This window comes from Prionailurus bengalensis, chromosome D2, assembly GCF_016509475.1.
Source record: "Prionailurus bengalensis isolate Pbe53 chromosome D2, Fcat_Pben_1.1_paternal_pri, whole genome shotgun sequence".
In the NCBI taxonomy this organism is placed as follows: Eukaryota; Metazoa; Chordata; class Mammalia; order Carnivora; family Felidae; genus Prionailurus; species Prionailurus bengalensis.
In genome coordinates, this window is record NC_057351.1 from 19,309,549 (window position 1) to 19,332,972 (window position 23,424).

Here is a 23,424-nt window from a genome sequence, read left to right on the forward strand (position 1 = left end):
GAGCAAGGGAATCTGAAGGGATGCACTGAAGGCCAGATGTCTTCCTCACCGAAGAAAATGGTATAAAGCTTCCAATGAAGTCACTAGCACTTTTTCCTGGGCCAGGTTGGTGTCAGCACTAACCTCAGTGGGCCAGATCTCAGGGGAACCTCCAGTAGCTACACTTAGGAGCCCTGCATGTAAAAGGGCTATCACTTTCTTCCATTCCTTTCCTTCAGCGATAGAGCAGTGGTGATTTGAAGGCTCTTATCTGGCTCCTGGCTGACCCCCAAGTCCCTGGAGATGGTCTCTGGTCTTTACTTATGGAGATTCTTGTTTCTACCTCCTTAGGCAAGGTATGCACTTTGCTTGGACAAACCATTAGCATCTCAGAACTTAGGAAGCACAGGCATTCCAGGAGGTTGGGAGAGAGCAGGAAGTAACCATCTGAGCCAACACAATCCTGCCTGGCCCTGACTTCTTAGGAATGCAAGGACAACCTTTCTTCCCCAACATGGCAAACGAATTGCTGTGGGGTAGCACACCACCGAGTGGGAGCTCGCCTAGAGCTTCTTGTCACTGTCTGAGGACAGACCAGTTGCTCCTGAATCTGGCCCCTGATCCCCGTCTCTTCTTGACCCTGACGTGAGGTGGGCTCTTTCCAGCACCACCTGCTTTGAATTGCATTAGCGTCTTATATTCTCTATTCTATTTAACATCTAACCTGATTGCTTTGCAGCATGACACCTGTTTCTGGACTGCATTCATCACACAGGGACACATCACTGTGTGTTTTTATGTCTCCGGCCACATAGACTTTACCATAACCTATGTTGCTAAAATGCAAAGTCTCCCAATGATTGAGCTGTGAGAACTGTGGGATTGCCAAACAGGAAAGTGATATCTGACAGAAATATAGAAATATCTCAAACCACTTGAAAGACAGCCTGTCAGTTGTGGTTCCTGCATGTGGTCACGTTCTCCTATCACCTAGAAATGAGGAGGTCGCATATTTAGAAACACCCGAGAGTAGAAAATGTCATAAAGAAACATTGAATCTTCATGACAGCACATTCTTTTGTCTTATTTTCCTTCATTTATTCTAAATATCTGAGTGGCAAACATTAGATTTTATTCGACTACTGCTGAGGTAGAAGCATAAAGAGAAACTAAATAGAAATATTCTTGGAATAAGTGAGTCATTCACAATAGATCATTAGGGTTTTTGTTTGTTTTATTTCTTTTGTTTGTTTTCAGTCCTCTTTGTAATATGCCCACAATGATGCCTCCAGTTTTGCTTTGGTTTTTAGCATCGCTTTATTTGGGGAATTTTATCATTCCATACAAATTTTAGGATCTTTTGTTCTGTGAAAGATGGTGGTGGTATTTTGATACGCATTGCGCTAATGTGTCGATTGCTTGGGGTAGTATAGACCTTTTAACCATTTTGTACTCCAAACCATGGGCATGGAGAGGTTTCCCATTTCTTTGTGTCCTCTTACATTTCGTTCATGAGATTTCAGAGTACAGATTTTACACCTCTCCATTAGGGTAATTTCTATGTAACTGACAAAGTTTCTTTGGTGCAACTGGCAATAGCTTAAAGCTCTCCCATCACGTTTGCTCTAAAAATGAGAGACAAATATTCCAGGAGAAATCATGTCAGCACTTCCTGTCCATCTGAGTTCACCTTGCTATCCTAATTCCCACATATGTACTGGCACACACACACACACACTGAACGGTGTGTTCAAGAGAGACTGGACACTGGGCAATAACAAGACAGCAGGAAGAAAGAGGTGAGCGAGAGCTCTTTCATGGGGCAGCAGCATCCATTGTCACAGCTGCATGCACAAAGGCCCAAAGATGGGCAAGAGATTCTTAATGTTTGTAGGTTTCTGCTGCACCCAGGACCATCCTTGACCCAGCCTCCAGAGGAAAGGACTAGTGTCCTACAGTCCACCTCTCTGGGAACCTGGAAGTATGATGAACTAACTCCCAGTAGTTTCACAATAGCTAAAGAAGAAAAGACTTTGGTGTTCTCCCATAATCAGTTGTGTTGCCAGTAGGTTTCTCCTGAGTTCCGTAAAATCATAAAATGTCAACTGGCCTTGGTTCTCGATCAATGCCTCACTGTGTTCTGAAAGACTAGAGAAGGACTTGATACTTGCTGAAGCCTTTAGAACCTAGAGAGGTTTGGGGACTTGGGGCGGTGAGGGGTGGGGATAGGGTAGGACATGTCAGAGCCCTGTACACTGACCCCAGAGCCCAAGTCCAGTAACAGTCCGGGGTCCCCGGGCTCTTCATTGGAAACGGGGGGTTCATTTTGCTGGCCGACGGGAGGATGCCTCACGAGTCACGAGTATACACTGGGGATGGACAAAGGGGAACAACAGAAACCTGAGGTCCATAGCACAGCTCTTGGGTGTGTGGCTTATGAGCTTTACTCAGGGACCTTCGAAGGCCATGTTAGCTTAGGTTTAGGTCCGATTAGGTTAAGCTGGGGTCAGGGCGCTGATTCTGTTTGGTGGTCTTCATGCCTGTGGCTGCAGTGCTAGCGCCGGGCACCAGGGAACAGGCAGCCTCCTGTGTCCGTGGTGCACACTGAGACTTGCTGGAAGAACGGAACAAGGGAAAGTTCGTGCAGAGGTCATTCTGGAATCCCCCTGCCTCAGATACAACGGGAATCTCCCATGAGTAGCAGTTATCTCCACAGAATAAGCCCATTAAATCTAGACAGAGGGCTCCACAGTCCTTCAATTTCTTCATTCAGTAACTGCTCCAAGCACGCATTTTGTGCTAGGGGATCTGGTGGGACTAACTGAAAGGCTGGCAATGACAAAGCGGTCCCCGCCTGCCAGGTCTCCACAGTCTGGTGGGGAGATGAACGAAGGTATGAAAGACAAGATTTGTCCCAATCAAAAGGGAAGGGGTTCAAGGACTGTAATAGTGAAAAAAACAAGTGTGCTGTGAGGACAGCCTGGGGAGTCACTAGAGGTGACATCTGCTGGGACCAGAATGACAAGAGGGAACCACGCTGCCTGTGTCTGCAACGTGTCAGGAGAAGATATTGCTGTGGCCAAGAATAGGAGACAGAATCGAGTTTGTCCAGACACATCAGAAAGGTGGATAATGTGGCTGTGGGATCCTGGGAGGGGAGAGGCAGAGAGGAGCCAGAGCATAGACCAGATGCTGGGACCTGGTAGACTAATATATTAGCTTTCCATTCCTCTCTGACAGAATTGTCTAGATATTTAGAACCTTAAAACTACAAATATTGAATAGCTCACAATTTTTGTAGGAGAGGAATCCAGTCACAGCATAGCTGTGTGACTCTGCCTCAAAGTAAGTCTCTATGAAGCCAGGGTTGTGGTCTCAACGGAGACTCAAAAGGGTGATACTTTCCTTCCAAGCTCACTCACACAGACAGTGTCAGAACTCAGTTGCAACTGAGAGCCTATTTCAATCTTTTGACTTGGAAACTTGCTTCTTACTCTCCTATATCATGTTCTCATATGGTATTCCCTAACTGAAGTGTTTGATTCCCCATTTCCAGGGTTAGCGGAGAGACAGAGGGAGCAAATGAGGACAGAGAGCAGAGAGAGAGAGGGAAAAGGGAAGGAGAGAGAGAGAGAGATACAGAGAGAGAGAGAGAGAAAGAGGAGTAGACAGAGAGATGGAACAAACATGGGACAACGCAAGTAAGAAGTAAGTGACAGAATTTCTATCCTGAAATCTGGAAACTGACCTCCCCTCACTAACAGCTTAGTGGTTTCACAAGGAGTGACGTTTCCTGACTGGACACAGATCACTGTCTGTGTCCCCGGGGGATGTCCAGGAGAGTGTGTTCAGCAGGCTCACCCAGAACTGAGAACGGTGGCTACATTTTGGAAATGGCAGGAAGTGGTAAACATCCAGCCTCACTCGTCTTTAGAAAAGTGAACATAGGACGAGGAGTTTGGTGTAATTTCTCATCCACAAAACGAGCAAAAATAACTCATCACACTCCTGAAACTAGACCCCTTGTTGTGCATTAGAGATCAGGGCACTCATTTTTCAGTAGCGAGAGGGGCCTCGAGGGGTGATTGTTGCCATGATTTCAGCTGCCATCACCTTTGATTCCGGTGGGGAGGGGTCTGATTCTGGAGAGCAAAGACAGTGACTAGGGATTTGCACAGACTTTCAGGTAGGCATGTGTCATCTCTGCTTTTCCTCTAAGAGCCCTGAATGGGACACCTCCTTCTCAGACAGAGAGGATCCGATTCTTCTGGCTACAGGACCATGATACAGCATCTAGAATGATGGTGCCAGAGAGAATGTCACACACTGTTGTCAAAACCATTTAATGGACCATGACCGAGGGAGTGGGCTGTTTAGATTTCTGCTTCTTATTTTAATTTAAATTTTAGTTAGTTAACATATAGGTTTCAGAAGTCGAATTCAGTGATTCATCAGTTATGTACAACACCCAGTGCTCATCACAAGTGCCCTCCTTAGTACCCACCACCCATCTAGCCCATCTCTCACCCACATCCCTCCATCAACTCTCAGTTTGTTCTTTATCATTAAAAGTCTACCTCTTTTCTAGGTCCACCTGGGTGGCTCAGTCGGTTGAGTGTCTGACTTCGGCTCAAGTCATGATCTCAATCTGTGAGTTTGAGCCCCGCATCAGGCTCTGTGCTGATAGCTCAGAGCCTGGAGCCTGCTTCGGATTCTGTGTCTCCCTCTCTCTCTGCCCCTCCCCCGCTCACGTTCTGTCTCTGTCTCAGAAATAAACATTAAAAAAAATTTTTTAAGTCTACCTCTCTTCCTCACCTTCTCATATGTTAAATTCCACATACTAGTGAAATTGTATCTTTGTCTTTCTCAGATGGACTCATTTAGCTTAGCACAATACGTTCTAGTTCCATCCACATAGTTTCAAATGGCAAGACTCCATGCTTTTTGATGGCTGAGTAATATTCTCAAGAGAAAACCTTCTGCACAGTGGAGGAAACAATGAACAAAACTAAAAGCAGTCCACAGCATAGGAGAAGATGTTTGCAAGACACATATCTGATAAAGGGTTAGGATCAAAATCTAGAAACAACTTATCAAACTCAGCACCCAAAACCAAACAGCCCAGTTATGAAATGGGCAGAAGGCATGAATAGACACTTTCCCAAAGAAGACTTCCAGATGGCTAACAGACATATGGAAAGATGCTCAACATCACTGTGCATTAAGGAATGCAAAGCAAAACCATGATGAGAGACCACCTCACACCTGCTAGAATGGCTAAAATGAACCACACAAGAAAGAACCGTTGTCGGTGAGATTTGGAGAAAGGGGAACACTCTTGCACTGCTGGTCACAATACAAACTGGGGCAGCCACCCTGTTATGACTTTTTAAATTTTTTTTTCAACGTTTATTTATTTTTGGGACAGAGACAGAGCATGAACGAGGGAGGGGCAGAGAGAGAGGGAGACACAGAATCGGAAGCAGGCTCCAGGCTCTGAGCCGTCAGCCCAGAGCCCAACGCCGGGTTCGAACTCACGGACCGCAAGATCGTGACCTGGCTGAAGTCGGACGCTTAACCGACCGCGCCACCCAGGCGCCCCTGTTATGACTTTTTAAAGAAGCAACGTCAACAAGCGCTCCCCCTTCTATGGCTACTTGTTCCCATTGATGTGTACCGTTAAGGGCACTGGCAGCAGGTGAAGCTTTTTCCCTATGAGGAGTAGGGTAACAAAAAATTGAAAACCAATGTAAATGGATATTTAAAGATACGAAGTAGGGTTTACCCAGATGAAATGAAAATAAGAATAAAAACAGAAACAAAACAGTTTGCCCAACAACAAAGCCAAACTCACATTGTGATTCCACTCTCTGAAGATAATGCTTAAGGTAGAAAAACAGTGTAGGCTGTGATTGCCCTTGAATGCCAGGATTCTTATTTCCTTCATCAGCCTTATTTTGTCTATGCAAAGAACACAGAAAGCTACCGGCAAATGTAACCTGGTTTGGTTAAGCTGCTTCAAAATCTAAGGAAAGTCAATAAGGAAGAGGACCCAATGGAGGTTTCCAAAGAGAATGACTTGATTGTCACAGGAATAGAGAAGTCCTTGGAAAAACTAAAGAGGCCTAGCAGATTTCTGCCACAATGCTATAATTTGGTGAGACAAATTCCCAGATAGATACCCGATCCCCTCCACTTTAAACCTACGTTCTAGGAATAAATACACAGGTGAGATGATAACACATCTTTTATTCAATATAAAAACACACTTTTCCAAAAACTCTAATTCATTCCTTTCCAAGACCTTCCTGCCAAGTTTTCCTTTCGGAGGAAGTTTCCTTTGAAGTGCAGATCTCTGCTCTCAATGACCCATGCTGTTGTCTCCCATCCCTACTAACCACATGGACCCCCTTTTCACCTCTGTCTTCCTCATTGGCAGTGATCTCCACATGGGCACAGATCACATTTTGTCCCGGTCACTAATGAAGATATAGTGCTGGACACAGAGGAAGGATGGGTGGCCTTTAAAGGAATTCATACAAAATGAACCTGTTTTTGACTTGCGTCATGAGCGTCAAAACTACAGGCCCAGGATGGCATGCACGGAGTATTTCCCACTAACCTTCCGTTGGTAAGCTGCCTTTGTCTATCTGTAAGACACTGTCATCCTCTTTCTTCTTCAATACCTGCACAACTACTATTTCTGCACGGGAAAGAGAGGAGTCTCTATGCAATGTGACTTAGAGGACATTGTAACTTCTAAGGTAGTTCTTTTTAAAATTGTTTTTCATGTTCATTCATCTTTGAGAGACAGAGAAAGACACAGCATGAGTAGGGAAGTGGCAGAGAGAGAGGGAGACACAGGCTCTGAGCTATCAGCACAAGGCCTGACAAAGGGCTCGAACTCACAGAAAGCGAGATCATGATCTGAGCCCAAGTCGGACAAACTCACTGAGCCACCCATGTGCCCCCCCCCCAACGTAGTTCAGAAGCCACAGCAGTCCTGGCAAGGGTGTCATAACTACAATCTCATGTAATTCACCTACTAAACGATTGGACAGGTACTCATTTCATTTTGTTTCTTTTTCAAATTGCATGTTTTGTAGTCTCTTTGATTTCAAAAGGTTAATACAAAGAGTTAAGTAGTTTCAGGGTCCAAATATTACCCAGTGTGCATTTTTGCAGGTACACATTTCAATCTCCTTCACGTGGTGCGAAAACTACCCCAGCAACCACCTTCCCTCTAGTACTATCAAACTATTACCATAGTAGGGTCTGTTACTTGATACTCTACTCGCTCTCACTCTCTCACTTTGTCTCTTCCTCACGACCTCGCTCTCTTATTTCCGGTGATTCTTTACTTCTAACCCATGAATGATTACAATATTACATGGTACTTGCATATCTCTGACTGACATAATTCACTTAGTCCAATAATCGATAGTTTCAACAAACCATTACAAGTTGAAACTTTACACTCTATCACTGGGCTGAAAAGTACATATCTTACTGGCTGCCCCAGGAAGGAAACACACCTCTGTCAAACCCATAAAAAAAAAAGAAGGCTGCTAATTTGGAACCAGGGCGCTGAAGAAGGGGCCTAAGACCAGCCTTGCCTTGCAGCCCAGCAGATTCTCAGCCCCTCCTCCCCACCAAGAGGGCTAGCTCAAACCAAACACTGGCCATTTTCTCCTGTCTGCCCCACCTGGCTCAAAGCCAAACGGAAGCCCCGAGCGTCCCCAGAGAACCTCACCAGCCCAAGCCCAATACCTTAGATGGGCCTTGTGAATTGCCAGGGGCTCTGGGGATGAGGGCTGAGAGGCAGGGCAGAGGTAGAGGACCCAGGGAGCCCAGGACTGGGGCATAGTCCATATCTGAGATCTCCCTGCACCCCAGTCCTCAAGACCGGCCCCCCAGCCCCTAAGGGTTGCACTCCCCCTCCGTGTGGGTGTGGGTGATGTGTCAGGGAAGGTGCAAAACTGAGTTGTCGCTTCTAGCTTGTGCAGTGGGATGAGGTGTGCAGGCCAGACCAGGCAGCCTGTGCAGTGGGATTTAGCCTTTTGGGATGGGGTGTGCATGCCAGACCAGGCAGCTGCACTGCACGGGGAGGGGCTAAAGGAGAAGTGACTGGGGTGTGTTTGACCCCAGGGTGCCCGCTCCCTGGGCATGGAGGGATCGGGGGCGTGCAGCAGCCAAAGGAAAAGTCAAGGAGGAAAAACAAAAGCTTACAGCACCCTGTATTCCCAGGCAGTCTCCCTTCCAATTACTAACCTTGCCCTACCTTGTTTACCTTCTGAGATTTGGGGCGTTCACGTGGGTATGGTCTTACACAACAGTGGTTGCTGCCCCGGGCCTCAAGAACCTTCTCCACCGCTTCCAGGATCAGCAAGTGCCACGTTTCACCCCTGCCCCTGCCTGCCTGAATGCCTGGATGCCTCCCTGCCTCCTGCAGCCTTCCACTAAGGGCCTTGGGTGTATGGCGGTGGCCTCGCAAGAGGCCCCTGCACCGTGCAAGGGCGCAAGTCCCAGCATCTCCAAACCCGGGACAATTGCAGGCTGGACCCAGCTTTGCCCCACGCCCTCCTCTGCCGCCATCACACGCCAAACCGCACTGCACCACATCTCACCTCACCAGATTGGTCTGCTCACTAGGAACTGGGTGGGAGTGAGCGGTCCCATCAATGAGACCCGGTCTTAGTGATCTGCCAGATTCTCACCTCTTGCTCCCCAGGCTTAGAGCTCTTGCTGTCCGACACCTGGCGTTTCCCTCCCATCTGTCCCACCTGGCTCAAACCTAACCCGGAGCCTCCAGCGCCCCCAGAGAAGATCATGTGTCCAAGCCCGCTGCCTTAGCTGGGCCTTGTGAAATGCCAGTGGCCCTGGGGATGAAGGCTCAAGGGAGGGACGAGGTCCAGGACTAAGGGAGCCCAGGCATGTGGCATACAAACACGGAGTGTGGGGTCTCGTTACCCCTCCCGCCACTTCTGGGTCATATCCACGCACCCTAGCCCACACCATCTAGCCCCAGCCCCCAACCTCCAACCCGAAGCCTCTGCTCCCTGCCTCACTCCCCCTCTGTGTGGATTAGGTGGTGTATTTCTCTGACTTATTTCGCTCAGCATACAACCTTCCTGTTCCATCTACATTGCTGCCAATGACATGATTTCATTCTTTCTCATTACACATAGGACCGATTGACTCCCAGTGAGCACACATCAAGGTTGTTTTCAAGCCCCCCAAACAACTAATTTTTGATATCAACGAAAAATGTTTCCCTTCTCAAAACGTGGTGTATTGAAGTCTCTTGTTTGTAAAATATTACTGTGCTCTTTGCCCCCTGCCGAAGACTGCCTCAAAATCCTGTTTTGGAGACTCAAGGATCCTGCATGCCCATTCATTTTGCCAATAGTTGAAGATCAAAGAAATGACAAAAATCTAAGCAGAATCAGAACCCAGTCTTACAGACTTGAGCAGTAGGTCGTATTGAGACTCTGCCCTCCAGATCACCACTGCTTTTACCGAAGGACGCGAAAAGCTAAAAACTTGGCTAGTGCCCAAACCCCCTTACATTGTTTGATGTCAGATGTGTTGCTTTTCTACATTCAGGCTCCCAGATGTAGTTAAGTATGTTCCATTTCTCTATAACCCCAGGTTTTCCATAGTCATAGGACACTAAACTTCCTTGGGAAATCGTGCCAGTCACTTCATTCACAGATTTATTCCATTATGTGAGACAGAGAGTTTGGACCCAAATTCATCCCTTCTGACTGCCTTGATCTCTTTCTAAACAGGGTTTCTAGTGAGGGATTGAGATTTTTAGCCTAGAACTATGTCTCTCTGATTTAATTGTGGAATTCTGCTAATTTGCCCTAGATCCAGGGGAACGTGGACAATAGGTTCTGCATGGGCTCACCTGTGACACCTCTCTTGGCAAGAGAAGGCAAAAAGTCTTCTGGAATGGGGCAAGTGTTATTGGGAGGGAGCCATCTTCACTCGTGTGCAAGGGGAGTTGGAGATCAGAGGTCAGAGTCAGGAACCATGTAACTGTTACTCTGAGAGTGCCCAGCATTCACAAGCAGCTAACACATGGAGATTCCCAAGGATACATTGCCCTCCCTTAGTAAAACCTGGGTGCTTGTTAGCCTGAGGGTTGTTGGTGCCCCTGTTCCACAGGTCGCTGTGAGGTAACCACATGATGAGAAGTCCAGTGTTGGAGCATGAGCATTATTCTTCCCCAGGTGGTCAGGGCAGACAGTCCATTCAATGACTCGGGGACCAGAACCCCATACACTGACAAGGCTGCCAACCAGCACAGAGAAGCCAACACTGACATGAGTGCCTCTGCCCACTTGTTGTAATTGGAGGGCCAGAGCCCGAAGTCTTCCTGCCTTATGTAGCTCAGGATGCCGTGTTCTTGTCACTGGTGCTTCCTATCATCCCAACCCCACAGACTTTCCTTCTTACTCTCAGGACACATAGCCTGCATGGAAAATAGTGCTCAAGTCCTCAGTCCCAGCTTCGTTCCATTTTCATTGGCGGCCCCCGTGTTTTTCTTCTCATTTGTTATTATTTTGATTATGATTATCATCATAATCATTGTTATTTATTTACCAGTTCTTCTCAGTGGGGTTTCAGTGGTAGGAGTCTGGAAGCCTCCATTGTTATATTTATTGTCAACTCTTTTATAGCAGGGTCCTTGATGTGGGACATCTTGGAAAATTACAGCCTCATGGGCTTCCCTGGCAAACTCACACTGGCAATAGGAAGCAGGTTTCTGAGTGCGTTGGAAAGCATTGAGCACAAGAGGTTTGCATGTGGACAGAAGGCCTCCTCTTGAGAAAACTCAGTCACTGAAAGAAACAATGAAAGTCCACTTATTTCGGGGAAATTCCCTGTCTTCAATGGCCTGACCTGAACTGCCTAACTCCACTTTGGTGGAACAAAGACATGGTGTCTGTTCTGTCCCAGCTGACAAGATTAAACCCGGGAAATTTTCCTTTTCTGCCTTCTGCTGGCACGTCACTTCTTCCTCTCCCCCCTCCTTCCTCCTGTGTCTGCACCACCTTGGGTGAGGCCTATAGAACTGGTTCCCTTACCACCCTCAGTGCCTCAGACACCATCGGCCCCACTTCCCACCCTAATTGTCAAGGAAAAAAGAGCACTTTTTGCACCACACACACTTCAGGTTCTTGGGGCCCACTGGCATCTCTGGTAAAAACTAACGTTGGAACAAATCGTCCTAGGTCTTTTCTGTAGGTGTAGGTGAACCAATTCCGTGTTTCAGCTAAATGAATTTTGCTGTTTTCATTAAGATAGACCTCTCTTTCGAGTTATCTGCATTCAGTGTGAAACATTTATTCTACCAACGTTTATAAAAGGTCAAATATGCTCACTGGATCTTGATTGCAATTTGTTACCAAATGAGGACACGAAATATTGGTTAAAATCAACTGTCTCAAATGTTTAATTACTTGGCTAATTCTGAAGTTAGCTTTCAAAGTCTTTAGAAACCTGAGACTTTAGACTTTGCTTTCAAGTTTACACGGTGAATGACATGACGTTCACGGGACATCTAGGTCTTTTCCAAATAGGTTGCAGGGAAAAGCTTTGATTACTGGAATACAATCGGATTTTATCTTCTTTCTTTTCTACTTTTTGTAATGTTTATGTTTTTGAAGAGAGAGAGAGAGAGACAGAGTGAGTGGGAAGGGCAGAGTGAGAGGGAGACACCGAATCCAAAGCCGTCTCTAGGCTCTGAGCTGTCCACACAGAGCCCGACGTGGGGCTTGAACCCATGAACGGCTAGATCGTGACCCGAGCCACAGTCGAACACTTAGTGACTGAGTCACCCAGGAGACCCTGTGCTTTTAACTCCTTAATGTAGAGCAACTAAAGCTATTTTGGCCTATTTTAAAACATGCTTTGTGTTTAATTGACTCATGAATTAGCCATATAAAAAATTATGGTGCAAACAGTAATTTTTCATTGGAGACTAAGGTTCTAAAATTAAAATTCTAAGTTTACTTAAGACTGATGGAAACAAAGAAACCCGCTCTCTATTTTGGAAAATAAGAGGTATGTAAGACCTAGACAATGGAAGTCAAAGAATGACAATATTTTTTTTGAGGGTAAAAGTAAATTTCTGCTAACTCAGATGGGTTGTTGGGCGATAAATGACTTGGGAAAAAACCTGAAGGCAAAGGAAAGTTGTAGCAGGTTCATGAAGGGAAATCATTAGAAAGGAATATTATGGGTAGTAAAGATGCACTAAGTTTGCCGTCTATGGATTTTACACCTACACTGATATAAGATTAAAATCCTGTTTTCTTCGGTTTTGGAAAGACAAGGTTTTCTTGGATTGTAGATTTGCTCTTGATAAGAAAATATAAGCAAAGTTTTGTTGTTTTGTTTTTTCTTTCTCTTTCTGCCAGGAAAACCGAAGCTTTAGATATGGTCTTAGTCAAGTCTTTGATGACTTAAAATGAAAACATTTCAGTGCCAAAGGAGCTAGGTTTTGCTCACAACTCTATTATGTTCCCTATTTGCCTTTGGAATCTCGTCTTGCCATCTCGGTTAGACAAAGTTTTATTTTTTAGCATTTATTTATTTTTTAAAGACTGAGAGACAGACCATGGTCAGAGGAGGGACAGAGAGGGAGACACAGAATATTAAGCAGGCTCTAAGCTCCAAACTGTCAGCACAGAGACAGACGCGAGGCTGGAATTCAAAAACCGCGAGATTATGACCCGATCTGCACTCAGACGCTTCACCATCTGAGCCACACAGGTGTCCCAATAATTTAAAGTTTCACATTACTAATGACCTGTAAGTCTTTCTAGAATGCGCTCTAGCACGTCTTAATGCTTGAAAAAACCTTCCAAGTTTTCAATTGTAAATGAAATCTTTTTGACCAATTAGCCCTTTTTTACATGGCATGTATTCTGTTTCTGGTAGAAGCATTGTCAAACAATGGTAAACTTTAGTTTCTTTTGCTTGGGTTAATGATGTAACTGCTCAAAGACATATGCAATTCCTAAAGTTTTAATTAGTTATGCTCTAAGGCCCTCCCTTGATATTCTTTGTGTCAAATGTGTCACACTGGGTGTCATCATATATTTAACAATGTCCGTTTCTGAGATTTTTTCACCCAGAATTTTTCTTCTCTCACCAAAACTACTTCATCTTGTAGGAGATTCACACACAAAAAAACGACTTTTAAGACAAATACAAGGATTTGAAATCTTTTAGATTCCTACTAAAAGGGTAAAGATTTCGAGACCAAAAAACTGTATTCAAACCAAACCAGAATTAAGAACAAGGGATTAAATGAAATGAGGAAGATTATAGTTTTGTGAGTCTTGCTGGAAATCTTGCTGCTTCTCAAATAGCCAAAGCACTCTTCAAAAAGAAAACCAAAACAGGAGGCATCACAATCCCGGACTTCAAGCTGTATTGCAAAGCTGAAACCATCAAGACAGTATGATACTGGAGAAAAAAACAGTCAGATCAAAGGAACAGAATAGAGAACCCAGAAATGGACCCACAAACATAGAGCCAACTAATCTTTGACAAAGCAAGAAAGGCTATCCAATGGACTAAAGACAGCATCTTCAGCAAGTGGTGTTGGGAAAACTGGACAGTGACATGCAGAAAAATCAACATGGACCACTTTCTTACACCATACACAAAAATAAACTCAACATGGATGAAAGACAAATGTCAGAGAGAATTCCATCAAAATCCTTGAGGAGAAAGCAAGCAAAAACATCTTGGACCTTAGCCGCAGCAACTTCTTACTAAACACGTCTCCAGAGGCAAGGAAAAAGCTAAAACGAACCATTGGGACCTCATCAAAATGAAAAGCTTCTGCACAGCAAAGGAAAAAATCAACAAACCTAAAAGGCACCTGACAGAATGGGAGAAGATATTTGCAAATGACATATCAGATAAAGGGTTAATATCCAAAATCTATAAAGAACTTATGAAATTCGGGGGGCCTGGGTGGCGCAGTCGGTTAAGCGTCCGACTTCAGCCAGGTCACGATCTCGCGGTCCGGGAGTTCGAGCCCCGCGTCGGGCTCTGGGCTGATGGCTCAGAGCCTGGAGCCTGTTTCCGATTCTGTGTCTCCTCTCTCTGTCCCTCCCCCGTTCATGCTCTGTCTCTCTCTTTCCCAAAAATAAACGTCGAAAAAAAAAAAGAACTTATGAAATTCAACACCTAAAAATCAAATAATCCAGTGAAGAATTGTGCAAAATACATGAATAGACACTTCTCCAACGAAGACATCCAGATGGCAAACAGACACATGCAAAGATGCTCAACGTCATTCATCATCAGGGAAATACAAATCAAAACCACAATGAGATATCACCTCACGCCTGGTAGAGTGGCTAACATTCACAACTCAGGCAACAACAGATGTTGGCAAGGCTGAGACAGACGGTCTGTTTTGCACTGCTAATGGCAGTGCAAACTGGTGCAGCCACTCAGGAAAACAGTATTGTGGTTTCTCAAAAGATTAAAAATAGGGGTCCTGCTACCCAGCAATTGTACTATTAGGTATTTAGCCAAGGGATATAGGTATGCTGTTTTGAAGGGACACATGCACTTCCATGTTTATAGCACCACTATATAGCCAAAGTATGGAAAGAGCCCAAATGTCTATCGATGGATAAATTGATAAAGAAGATATGGTATAAATATAATGGAGTATTACTCATCAATCAAAAAGAATGAAATATTGCCATTTGCAACTATGTGGATGGAACTAGAGGTCATTAAGCTAAGCGAAATTAGAGAAAAACAAATATGCGACTTTATTCATGAGGACTTAGACAGAAAAGATAAACACAAGGGAAAGGAAGCAAAAATAATATAAATACAAGGAAGGGGGGCCAAATATAAGAGACTCTTAAACATGGAGAACAGAGGGTTACTGGAGAGGTTGTGGGAGGGAGAATGGGCTAAATGGGTAAGTGCTATTAAAGAATATACTGAAATTATTGTTGCACTATATTCTATTTAATTTGGATGTAAATTAAAAAAATAAAATATAACTTAAAAAAAAGAAAAGACACAGCTTTAGGAAGACAGAGTCCCTAGGGTTTACATTAGTGAGTCAAGATTTGACTAATCATCAGAATTTTCAGGTTGTATTTTTGAAAATACAGGCTCCAGGCTCCACCAGGGAGCATCTGAATCTGATTTTGGTGAGGCCTAAGAATTTGCAATTTTTTTAAACTCTCATTGATTCACATGGTCAAATTGCCTTACAAACACAACTTCCAATACATCCAAGGCCTGGACTTGGGTAAATTAAAAGGAGGTTCCTACATACACAAAAAAATGACTCCTGCAGTTTGTTTCTGTTTGATTCTTCTATTACTCAACTGTCTCCTCCGGAACTCCTAATCCAGACCACATGACATCAAACCACAAGAGTTCTAGTCTCATACTACATCTCACTGTTAATCAAGAACTGGGTGAACAATCTCTAAGGTAAAAAAAAAAATGGATATTAGAAACTGGCAAGAATTTTTGAAGGGTGTTCTTTGGGCCTGACTGCCTCTGCCAAACCTTGCTTAAGGGTGGATCAAGGGAGTACTCACTGGTTAGGAACATAAATATAGGGGCACCTGGGTGGCTCAGTGAATTAAGGATATGACTTCAGCTCAGGCCATGATCTCACAGTTCATGTATTTAAGCCCCGTGTGGAGCTCTATGCTGAAAGCTCAAGATTGGTGTTTTGGATTCTGTCTTCTTGTCTTTCTGCCCCTCCCCACTTGCCCCTCCTCCACTTTTCTCTCTCTCAAAAATAAACATTAAAAAACTTTTTAAGAAATATAAAAAGGATTACAGATGACAAAACAAAAAGGCTCTCTCCTAGTTATCTTTCCTCAGTGGAGCCAAATTCACCAGCATCTGGGGATAGAGGTCTGATTCTCCCAACACTTCTTTCCTCTCTTCCATTATACACACGTACACACACCACTCACATGCACACACGCACACTCACACATATTTAAGGTTATCTCTATGGCTAGGTCACATGACCTAGTAAAACCTTGCCTTGGGCATGTTATTTTGGGGAAAGTTTCAACGTGAATTTTATATGTAATTATTGCATAAAAGATCAATAGCAGATTTTCCAAAATTGTTGCTATAAAAATTCTAAACTCTTATTTCATACCAAATTTTTAAAAACTTTTTTAATGTCTCTTTTTGAGAGACACAGAGAGTGCATGCAGAAGAGAGGCAGAGAGATGGAGAGAGAGAATACAAGCAGGCTCTGCACTTCCAGCGCAGAACCCAACCTAAAGCTCAAACCCACAAGCAACAAGATTATTACTTGAACCAAAACCAAGAGTTTGTCACTCAACTGATTGAGCCACCCAGGAGCCGGTCATATCAGCTTTCTTTATACAAACTCCATTACACTGCAGGTAGAAACATAGGTATTTTCTTATTTTAAAAAAAGGGAGTCGTCAGGTTTTTTCAGTTTAAAGATTACTCTTTGTAGAACAAGAGTCCTTGTTGAGAAGTAAATACACCTTTTATAATTTTTTAATGTTTATTTTTGAGAGACAGAGTGTGCGTAGGGGAAGAGCAGAGAAAGAGAGAGGGAGATACAGAATCTGAAGCAAGGTCCAGACTCCAAGCTGTCAGCACAGAGCTCAATGCAGGGCTCAACTAAAAGATCATGACCTGAGCCAAAAATCGGATTTTTGACTGAACCACCTACGAGCTCCTATAAATAGACCTTTCAAAACTCTTCAACCCAGTATGTTTTGGGGATGTTTTTATAAAGAGCTTCACAATGTTTTGGCAGAGTAGAAAATGAGGGGGGGAAAATCATATTAGGAAGCAGCTTTTTTGCCAAAAAATAGAACCAATGGCCTTTCAATATTACAAATTATCTTCCATCACATTTTAACATATATACAATCAACATTCAAGCTTGACTTTACCAACTTAAAATTTTTTATAATTCACATGATGTTTGGCTTTTTAATTTTGTCTATGAGGAGAAAATTTTTATGGAATAAATAATGATAGCATATATGTAAGAGTGATTCTTGTGTGAAAACAAAAGAAACTTCATTTAAAATGGAGGAAACCCTGAATGGGGAGCATTTATGCAAGCCAAATTTGCAAACTCCACCACCAGCAGGGAGAAGGCAGATAAGAATTATTTTGACTGGGGAGGACGTTTTTCATATAGAAAATTTATCTCTTGCTTTAAAGAAAACTAAGAAAAATTCCTCCCCCCCAGCGACAATACACTACTATTTATAGGCAATCAGAAACCACCAAAGCCTTGAACTCTTTGTTGTTCTTGAATAAACTGTTGTTCAAAACAACCCACCCCAATTCCTCTTAAAGCCTAGTAAAAGTTGACCATCCATTTGAATGAGATGAAAAAATAGATAAACCTATCCATTCAGATTAAAAAGTCATGTCAGGAAACTACACACTCACTGAAAAGAGACTAAGCATATGCTTGCTGGGTAAATGCACACTTACTGAAGAAAGACTAACAATATGCCTGCTCTTCCTCCTGCAGCCATCTGCCCCTCAGCCCTCTGGCTGCGCTCTGGGTGGTCTGGCAAAGGGTTAATTCATCAGGATGAAGTAGCTCAGCTAAAGACCTACAAGGTAAGTAGCTAATACCAGCCCTGGTAGGTGAACTCCCCTAGACTATTGTCCTCTAACCCCTGGACACTCTTTCTCCAGCAAGGTTACTTCTTGCAAACATAAAACTCAAACATGGTCAGCCTAGTGTTTCCTGCTCCCCTGCCAAGTTCTCTGTCCTAGTTAGTTCAGGCTGCTATAGCAAAATACAACAGATTGGGTAGCTTGTTAAACAATGGAAGTTTACTTCTCACAGCTCTAGAGGCTGGAAATCCAAGATCAATATGCTAACATGATCATGTTCTGGCAAAGGTCTTCTTCCAAGTTGCAGACTGCTGACTCCTCACTGTGTTCTCATTCATGTGGTGGAAAGTGTCAGCTAGCACTGTGGGGTTTCTTTCATGTCACTAATCCCATTCATAAGGGCTCCTCCATGACCTAATCACTTTCCAAAAGCTCCACCTAACACCATCACCATGGGCATTAGGATTTCAAAATACGAATTTCAGAGGAAAATATTCAGACCACAGCACTCTCCATGTATATATAAAGTTGCACCATGGCGGGATACTTGGAGAACTTTCCATGGTTCATCCAGTTGTGTCTACTAAGCATCCCACACATGACAATAAGCTGATCTTTTAAAAATTATATCCAATAACTCTCCCTTTATGCTTACCCTTGAAAGAGCAGACCTAGGCCGGCTGACTAGTGACTATGTCCCCAACATGGCCACAGAAAGAAGTTCCTGCTCAAACCTCAGAACAAACCTCCTCCCCTTAAGTAACTTACTTGATGCATTCTTAAGTCTGAGGTGGGAGGAAGGGGAGTGTGAGAGGCGTGGAAAGTGTGAGTAAAAGAGGGAAGGCTTCTCTCAGGTAGGGGCCAGAGGCAGGAGCCCTCAACCCTGTCCAAGTTTAGAATGGTCTGGGAGCATTCTACCCTTCCCAAAACCAATTAGAGTCTCTGGGGATGGTGTTTGGTGCTAGGTATTTATATTGCACAGCAAGGCTGATAGCCAGTGGTTAAAGGGTGACCAGTGAGAAAAGTTCTGTATACACTGAGGCCAAACATGTTAGAGATCCTCAGACACAGTGGTTCTTAAACTTCCGGTGCATCAGAATCTCTTGAAGACTTGTTCAAACACAAATTGTTGAACCCCACCTCCGGAGTTTCTGATTCAGTAGGTCTGTGACCACCATGTCCAACATTTGCATTTTTAACAAATTCCAGGTGATGCTGATAATTGCTGATCTGGGACGACACTTTGGCAGCCAATCGGCTGAGTCCACAACCCTTCCCCAGCCAATCGGCTAAGGCCATGATCCCTGTAAAATCTTTGTGCCTTTGAAACTCACTCTCTAGTAGCTCATTGCTGCATCAGTGCAGGTAGGAGATCGAGCTCGAGCTAGCTTGAATAAAAGTTCTTTGCTTTTGCCTCGGACTCGGCTCACTGGTGGTCTTTTGGGATCACGAATTCTAGGCATAACACCCCTTGTGTCGCTGCCCTATGGCATGTTCCCTATGTGACAAAACTCAAAACGAAGTAAATCTCCTTCCTTTATAGTATTTATTCCAAAATCTAAAAGTCAGCCTTAAGGATGAATTGTGGAAAGAAAAATAGTCTTTGCAGTGAGACAAAGCTGGGTGCGAGTCCTGGCCCTGGCAACATGAACTATGCATCCACAAGCCAACCACAAAATTTCTTATGGGAAACCGGAGTAAATAATTATCACAGTATTCTGCAGGTTTTCATGAGTTTTATTGCATAACGGACTCTCTGGTGCCAAGCATAGACAAGAGACCCATGGAAGAGGGTAAGAAGGGAGGAGAGGCAGTGTTTGCTACATGGACTGGCAGAAGGGAGCTGGGACAGGGGAGGGATAGCTCGCCCGGCAAGGCAGAGCCTCTGAACTCTGGCTTGCAAAAGCGGAGGGGCCAGACTCCATGAGTTCTGACAGCCAGCAGGACTTAACATCTGGAAGTTTAAAAGTCAACAGCTCTGCTCTTGGAGACCAGGGAGGGTGAGAGGACGTCAAGAGGGAAAGTTGTTGAGTCCCAGTAGGACAAAGCTCAGCTCAGCAGGGGAACAAAGGTGCTGGGAAGCGCCATTTCTCTCTCCCATCCCTCAGCCAAAATTCTAAAGGTATACAAGTTCTCTCACTGAACTTGCTTGCACTGCGCAAATGCCCAACACTGTGCTTCTGTGGATCCATCCCTCTGATGGGCCTGCCTCCCTCCCCCTGCTGCAGGCCCCCTCCCAAAGGGGCCACCAACAGCAAAACAAGCTAAGTCTGCCCCTCCCATCACTGTGTACCTTGGAGATCCACCCCAGCTAAAACACCCTTGGCCAGATCCCATCAAAACAGCACCACAAGCCTGGCAGTGTGCAAGCAGCACAGACAGGGGCCAAACCACTCCACAGTGAGTCCTGCCCCTGGTAGAGGGGGGAAGATAAGGTACACACCAGTCTGACTGTGGCCCCAGCAGTGGACTGGGGGCAATGGGTCTGATTGCGGCCTTGCCCACCAACACAAGTTACTCCAGACAGCACAGGGTAAGTGCCCTGCAGTTTGGAGCTACTGCAGGGACTACCCAAAATGATGAAACGGAAGAAATCTCCTCAAAAAAAACCCCAGGAAGTAGCGGCAGCTAACAAATTGATCAAAACCGATTTAAGCAATATAATGGAACAAGAACTTAGAATAATCGTCATAAAATTAATCACTGGGCTTGAAAAGGCATACAGGACAGCATAGAATCTATTGCTACAGAGATCAAGGGACTAAGAAATAGTCATGAGGAGCTAAAAAATGCTATATATGAAGTGAAAAATAAAATGTAGGCGGTCATAGCATGGATTGAAGAGGCAGAGGAGAGAATAGGTGAATTAGAAGATAAAATTATGGAAAAAGAGCTGAGAAAAAGAGACAAAAAAATCCAGAAATAGGGGGGAATTAGAGAACAAAGTGATGAAATCAAATGGAACAATATCAGTATCATAGGAATTCCAGAAGAAGAAGAAGAGAGGGAAAGAGGCTGAAGGTGTACTTGAACAAATCATAGCTGAGAATATCCCTGATCTGGGGAGGAAAAAGGAATTGAAATCCAAGAAGCACAGAGAACTCCCTTTAGACATAACTTGAATCAATCTCTGCATGACATATCATAGTGCAACTGGCAAAATACAAGGATAAAGAGAAAATTCTGAAAGCAGCTAAGAATAAACTTGCTCTAATTTACAAAGGTAGACACATAAGAGTAGTAGCAGACCTCTCTATTGAAATTTGGCAGGGCAGAAAGGAATGGCAGGAAATCTTCAATGTGATGAACAGGAAAAATATACAGCCAAGAATCCTTTATCCAGCAAGTCTGTCATTCAGAATAGAAGGAGACATAAAATTTTCCAAAACAAAACTGAAGGAATTCATCACCACTAAACCAGCCCTACAAGAGATCCTAAGGGCGATTTTTGTGAGTGAAATATTTCAAGAACCACAAAGGACCAGAGACATCACTACAAGCATGAAACCTACAAACATCACAATGACTCTAAACCCATATCTTTCTATAAAACTGAATGTAAGTGGACTAAATGCTGCAAACAGAAGACAAGGTATCTTAGATAAAAAAAAAAGATCCATCTATTTTCTCTCTACAAGAGACTCTTTTTATACCTGAAGACACTTTCAGATTGAAAGTGAGGTGATGAAGAACTACCTATCATGCTACTGGAAGTCAAAAGAAACTTTATATGCCAACAAGCTGGACAACCTGGAAGAAATGGACAAATTCCTAAACAGCCACACACTTCCAAAACTGAAACAGGAAGAAATAAAAAACTTGAACAGACCCATAAGCAGTGAAGAAATTGAATCATTTATCAAAAATCTCCCAACACATAAGAGTCCAGGACCAGATGGCTTCCCAGGGAAATTCCACCAGATATTTAAAGCAGAGATAATAGCTATCCTTAAGCTGTTCCAAAAAATAGAAAGGTAATGAAAACTTCCAGTGTCACTCCCGAAGCCAGCATTACTTTGATTCCCAAACCAGACACAGACCCAACAAAAAAAGAGAACTACAGGCCAATATCCCTGATTGAATATGGGTGCAAAAATTGTCAATAAGATATGAGCAAATTGACTTCAACCGTATATAAAAAGAATTATTCACTATGACTGAATAGGATCCATTCTTGGACTGCAGGGCTGGTTCAACATTCTCAAATCAATCAATGTGATACATCTTATTAATAAAAGAAAAAAATAAGAACCACATGATCCTGTCATTCGATGCAGAAAAAGCATTTGACAAAATTCAGCATCCTTTCTGAACAAAACCCTTGAGAAAGTCGGGATAGAAAGAACATACTTAAACACCATAAAAGCCACTTATGAAAAGCCCACAGCTAATATCATCTTCAATGGGGAAAAACTGAGAATCTTTCCCCAAGGTCAGAAACACTACAGGGATGTCCACTCTCACCGCTGTTGTTTAACATAGTGTTGGAAGTTATAGCATCAGCAATCAGACAATAGGAAATAGAAGGCATCAAAATTGACAAGATGATGTCAAGCTTTCACTTTTTGCAGATGACATATTATACATGGAAAACCTGACAGACTCCACCAAAATCTACTAGAATTGATACATGAATTCAGCAAAATCGCAGGATACAAAATTAATGTACAGAAATCAGTTGCATTTTTTACACTAATAATGAAGCAAAAGAAAGAAAAATAAACTGATCCAATTCACAATTGCACCAAGAATCATAAAATACCTAAGAATAAACCTAACCAAAGATGTAAAAGATTTTATGTTGAAAACTATAGAAAGCTTATGAAGGAAATTGAAGAAGATATAAAGAAATGGAAACACGTTCCGTTCTCATGGATTGGAAGAATAAATATTGGTAAAATGTCAATACTGCCCAAAGTTATCTACACATTCATTGCAATCCAAATCAAAATTGCACCATCATTCTTCTTAAAGCTAGAGCAAGCAATCTTAAAATTTGTATGGAACCACAAAACACTCCGAATAGCCAAAGTAATATTGAAGACCAAAGCAGGAGGCATCACAATCCCAGACTTTAGCCTTTACTACAAAGCTGTCATCATCAAGACAGCATGGCATTGGCACAAAAACAGACTTAGACCAATGAAATAGGAGAGAGACCCCAGATTTGGACCCACAAATGTATGGCCAACTAATCTTTGAAAAAGCAGGAAAGAACATCCAATGGAAAAAAGACAGTCTCTTTAACATAACAAGTGGTGCCTGGAGAACTGGACAGCAACATGCAGAAAAATGAAACTAGACCACTTTCTCACAGCATTCACAAAAATAAACTCAAAATGGATAAATGACCGGAATGTGAGACAGGAAACCATCAAAACCCTAGAGGAGGAACAGGAAAAAAAACCTGACTTCAGCTGCAGCAATTTCTTACTTGACACCTCTCCAAAGGCAAAGGTATTAAAAGTAAAAATGAACTATTGGGACTTCATCAAGATAAAAGCTTCTTCACTGCAAAGGAAACCTCAACAAAAATAAAAGACAACCAACAGAATGGGAAAAGAAAGATATTTGGAAATGGCCTATCGGACAAAGGGCTAGTATCCAGAATCTATAAAGAACTCACCAAACTCCACACCCGAAAAACAATCCAGTGAAGAAATGGGCAGAAGACATGAATAAACACTTCTCTAAAGAAGGTAAACAGATGTCCAACAGTCACATTAAAAGATGCTCACGGTCATTCTTGATCAAAACCACACTCAGATATCACCTCACGCTGGCTAAAAT